Raw genomic sequence first — 5,775 nt, 5'->3', positions numbered from 1 at the left:
TTCAAACCATATGATCAGCTCTCTTTCTTGCTCGCTCTCTTTTTTACAACTGCTCAAATCACCATGGAATAACTCAATGGACAGACTTATAATAGACTTAAGACAACAACTGTTCCAATATTGTATCTTGCAAAACAGAGTGTCAATTAGCCAAACAAGATGAATACCCAATCTTTTGGTTGAAGACACAAGGCCATGTAATTTAATTGCCAGCTCATTAGGTGGCAGAAAAATATTTCTTCAGAGTATGCATTAGACATTAGTTATGCTGGGGATATAACTCAGTTGGTACAGTGCCTTCCTTGCATGCATTAGGCCCCGGGTTCAATCCCCAGAACCACACACAAAAATATAAGAAATTTTAAAATAGACATTGGTTATTATAAAAAATTATGTCCATTAATTGTAAAATAAATACAGAGAAAGATATTGCAATTTAATTATCAATAGTTTAGGGAAATTTTCACCATATACTTTTGTTTCCTGTTAGAATTATTTGGGTTCTGAATTAATACCTGTTATTATATAAAATCACAGTGTATTTCAAGTATAAAAAATGTTTGAAGTACTTACTGCACTTTAAATGACTATTAATAATTATGGTTTTAACATATGTTGGGAAAATATATCTTATGATTTTATAAAAGTAATTATTTCTTAAATAACATTATAGCTTATTAAATATACACAAATAAATAAATCATAAAAACAGAGTACAAGGTATCTATCTCTCCCTCTGAGCATTAGTTTAGGAGGACTAAACCAATTACTGACTTTTCTCTCTATCTCAAACTTGAAATAGTCTGTCCCTGGAAGGTCAAACTCAGTGTCTATCAAGCATTACTCATCAGCACTCAACATCAAGCCCTGGAAGGATAAAAGGTGACATGGATATCTTCTGATAAACACTTGCTAGGAGAGGAATAATTCCCAATACCTCACATAGATGAAAAACTAAATGGCCCAAGGTAAATCAAGTTCTTAAGTTCAATTCAAAATTTTGTTAAATTCACTGTTAGAAAACAGGAAGGAATCTGTATTCTATATTTCCAGAAATACGTTCTAAATGAAGAAACATCAGGAAATAATAGGTAATGTGACAACATGTGTCCCCACCATCCCTAAACATAGGACATAGATTTCTCTTTTAATAATTTGACAATTTTGATCAAATTTAAATTCAGAAATAGAGTGTCAAAATGGAAGTTTTTGTTGTTTGCTGGTGGATCATAACTTGAGCACTATTTTATTAGGCTATTGCTGAAAAGAGGAAGACTGAATTGCTAGTATGGACCAGAGAGATAAAAGTAGTTACAAAAATGAAATATAAAATAATAAGAAAGTTGGAATACGTAACATATGTTTTATACTACTGAGGGCAATCTTTAATTGTCAGATACATTAATGCTTTCAAAGTGTAATACCAGTGTCGAGGGCTTTCTAGCTGTTGAGAGAAGTCTAGCAGGAGGATACTGAATGATTGGTAATTCTCACATATGCTGCAAAGCCCAAAGCAACAAAATAATTTTTGTATATTTTGTTGATATAAGTAGCTGGATATTCAAGATTTTATTTGAAGGGAAGAGTTCATAGCTATAAATATATAGTTATGATGAAGTTAAACCATGAATCTTATAAAATATTAATATGGATTTAGTTATAAATGTCATGCCATTATAAATATTATATGCATTATAATGCACTGTAATGCATGTGTCCAGATGGAGATTTTAAAAGGAATAATTTATAATATATTTTAATTTTATATTATTATAAGAGATTTCTGAAGCTAACTAAAATATAATCCTAATAATATTTTAATGAAAAATACATGAGTGCTTGTACTTCTCTACTTATAGTGTGTTAATTTAGAAATCTAGTTCAAGAATTTATACTGCTTGTTCTAATAAAAAGGTTTTTTTTTTTTTTTTTTTGTAAAATGTTTGTTTTTTCAGAAATACATTGTAATGACTATCATGCCTGAAGAATATATCTGGACAGATGTATAGATCTAAAAGAAAAAGGTCATCAATATTGTTATGACTTATTGATTAGCATATGTGATTCAAGCAACCAATTATTCACAGGGTTATTAAACTGCTACTAATACATATTTGGAAAACTTTTGAAATCTCTTCTGAATCTCTCCACTTAACAAAAATTTTAATGAGACAAGAACTTTGTATTTCTAATCGTCCTTTCCACTGTGCTTTAAGAGATTTTAGAACTTACTAACCTTATTATGACAATAAAATTGCATCATAACTGACATAATTCCAAACATAACTGTTTTTAAAATGACTACAGCCCAAGCTATGTTCTAAAGGGTTACTATTTTCACTCCTTATAAAAAGGTGATGTTTCTGTTGACACATAGAACTCTTATGTTTATTTTCAATTTTATCACATCTCATCAATAGGTTATTACTGACAGTCACTTGTCTCTCAATATGATGTCAACAAAATCAGAGTATTGTGTTTCGTAAAAAGGATGCAATTTGCCTTTTGGTGGACAATTCTTTTAAGGACTATGTGTAGGTCACCAGTAAAATGTAGGGCTATACAGTTTTTCATGACAATAACATTTCAATAAAAATATGATAAAATTTTACAATTTAAATGTCTTTTATTATAATACTGAACACATTCAAGATTTGTTCCTACACAATTGAAATAAGCTGAAAGTTTGTGCAATCGTGAGGGCAACAGTGACAAACACTACCAGAGCAAAGCAAGCATGGAATGAGTGAGAATCTCAATTACAAGCCATATATAATGCTGTAAAACATTAATGCTTTCATGATTCAGATAAATATTTGAATACCTTCTAATATTTCTTCCTGTGCTTCTTTAAAATGCATAATAAACACCAAGAGGTGGGCATCTGCCTTCTCAACTTACCTACATTCTGCCAAAATCACAGAGCTATTTGATCTGTCACAACTACAAAATACAACAGGAAAAAATAGCAGATTTCATTAAAGGAGTACTCAAAAGGCTTGATCTGTTCCCCCTTGGCTACAGATAATGTGCATGTTACTTACCATGACTATCACAGCCCACTATTTTCATCTCTAAATCAGCCTTTTACTTGACCTTCCCCAGAAAATTGAGCTGTATGCTAGGAACATACAGGGAAATAGCTTTTCACTAGATGTCACCCATGTTTTCCTATCTTGGGGCTCATACTATTTCATTATCTTTTACCTCTTTCTTACCAATTTCAGTTCTTCTCCAGATCCTTCCTTCCAATGCTCCCAACCTGTTACCCTTTCTTCATTTTCATTCCCAGGCACCGGAACTATTTTCATAACATACGTGGCCTGTTCCACTTTACAGGACTATGGGAATCTGCCCTTTATCTCTCTCCATGTTAACGAAAAGAATTATGACTTGTTCATATTTGTATTATTTTAACTTACTTGAATAGATTGTATGGTTGAAAGATTTGTTGAATTTAAATTTTGCTCATTATTGATAATCTTTTTTCACTAACAAAAAAAGTTTAATTTCTTAATGGCCCTAGATGTGTAATAAGTAAAAAATCACTTATAAATTTCTTAGCTTTCTGCCAGTCTAAAATCAGGAAAAATATTATTATTTTTTTACTTATGTACATTTTTATAATTTGTTTTGTTTATATTAATAGTTTTTTATATTATATTAGTGTTTTTTAAAACATTCAACAATTTTTAAAACTATAGCTGTAATTATTTTCCTAGATAAGTTACCCTTAACAAAATAAACCACACTTTTATAATAATTTGAAACACAAAGGAAAAGAATTTATAAAGCCCCTTAATTACAGAAGTAAATGCCCCAGTATTTACACACAATGAGAGAAACATTCTGCACTATAAATAATCACTTACTAAGCATTGATAAGTTCAGTGCACAATTTTTCTAGTTATTCAGGCAAGTAAAATAAATAGACCCTGAACTAGACTTTCCAGAGACCTTACAAAACTAGAAGATAATGATGTACTTTTAAAGCCATTCAATAAGCATTCAGCCACATTTCTTTTTTGAAATAAGCTTTTTCCAATTAAACTAGAGAAGTGAAAATGGGTTTATGCATTTATTTGTTGTGATAACCCCATATGTCAGAGTTATGGCATACAATTCCAGCTAATACAAAGAAATAAAGACTAGCTTAAGGGCATTTTTTCTGATGTATAATTTTATGATTATAATAATATTTCTTTATTAGAATCTTGTGTTGTTTGTTGATTGAAAGTACATTAAATTATGAATGGACATTGAAAACTTTGCCCTAGACTTTACAATGGGTTGTTACAAAATGCTTCACTAATATGAGTATTGAATTCACCCAATTACTTTAGAAATCCATAGAAAAATATAATCTTTAAAAAATTCACTTCTTTAAATCTTCTTTAAATGGTACATTTTTATTTACTGCATTACTGTTTATTGACTTCTAACTTCTGAAGTCAGCAACTAACAGTTTGAAAAGCATAAACATATGAATATGAATGTGTTGTCTAGTCTCAACACTAAAATTCAGTTCTCCTTGTCAAGGTTATCAAAATATTTATTTTATCAGGAAGAACTAATTTGTTTTCAACATGAGCAGTTCATTTTTTGGCATCTTTAACCATTAAACCATTTAACCTAAAGTGAGGCTATAGAGTATTTACTACTCCAAATAATAGATGTGAGTTCTAAAACAATAATTACAACAAAGGAAATTTTCTGGTCTACCACACTAATGTGCCTGTCCAAAATGGAATATCCTTAGAAATATTGGTGATTGTATAACAAGGATTCATAAAGCTACATTAAGTGCATATGTTCTATTTAAAAAAAAAAAAAATTTGGTACTGGGGATTGGGATGTTTTACCTCTGAACTACATCCCCAATACTTTATTTTTATTTTTTATTTTGAGACATAGTCTCACTAAATTGGTGAGAGTCTCATTAATTTTGGTGGTGCTGGGGATTGAACCCAGGACCTTCTGCATGTGAGGCAAACACTCTACCAACTGAGCTATATCCCCAGCCCCAAGTGCCTATGTTCTGAAGTTACTAAAAGTAATTTATGTTCTTACACAAGTGCTTCATCTTGTTTCAATTCTGAAGAAGGTAAAGGGTCCAATATGAAAAAGATGAGCATATTATCCTCATTTCTCAATGAAAATTCTCCAACATTTGGAAAGGTATGTAGAGATTTTGTTCCAGTGGGAAACATCAGTAACCAGTCTTGGGCTTGTTATACTTGTTCATTAATTTATCCATTAAATGTTGAGTGCATAATATATGACAGTTGCAGGGATTAACCCTGAAGATAAATTCTGTTATGTAACACCAAGTCTAGTGGAGAAAATAAGGGGTCACAAATGAGTGCAGATTACTTGAAAGGGAAGAAAGAATAGCTATTCCAAACCTGGCTTGATTAGAAATGATTTCCCAAAAGAAGTGACTGTTAGGCTGAATTTCAGGGGATGAATAAAGATTATTTAGACTCAGAAAGGAGAAAAAAAAAAAGCATTCCTGAAATAAGAGACAGTAAATGCTAATGAAGCAAGCAGCTTATGTCTGGGAGAAAGCAAACCTATTTGGGGCTTTAGAATTATAAAATGCAAAGTACCACATGACCAGATGTGTACCTGAGGAAAAAAATCAGACAGTATGTGATGTCGACCATTGAATATTACGTGTAGTGCCCTGTAAAGTGGTCGTCAAAACATTGGAAAGACACTTGGTCACTCTGTATAGTGTGAATTTGAGTGAGGCAAAGAGAAACCAGAAAGACT

The 5,775-nt window shown here is 31.1% G+C and overlaps 1 non-coding gene across 1 annotated transcript; it reads right to left on the bottom strand.

The window, feature by feature from the left end:
• Nucleotides 1-4,946: 4,946 nt before the first annotated feature.
• Trnav-cac (transfer RNA valine (anticodon CAC)) lies at nucleotides 4,947-5,019 on the bottom strand. Its single transcript has one exon. It is a non-coding gene; the product is annotated as a tRNA-Val (tRNA).
• Nucleotides 5,020-5,775: the final 756 nt, after the last annotated feature.

Source organism: Callospermophilus lateralis, chromosome 8 (assembly GCF_048772815.1).
Source record: "Callospermophilus lateralis isolate mCalLat2 chromosome 8, mCalLat2.hap1, whole genome shotgun sequence".
Classification (NCBI taxonomy): domain Eukaryota; kingdom Metazoa; phylum Chordata; class Mammalia; order Rodentia; family Sciuridae; genus Callospermophilus; species Callospermophilus lateralis.
The sequence above is the reverse complement of the archived record's forward strand: the minus strand, read 5'-3'. Positions and strand labels throughout refer to the sequence as shown.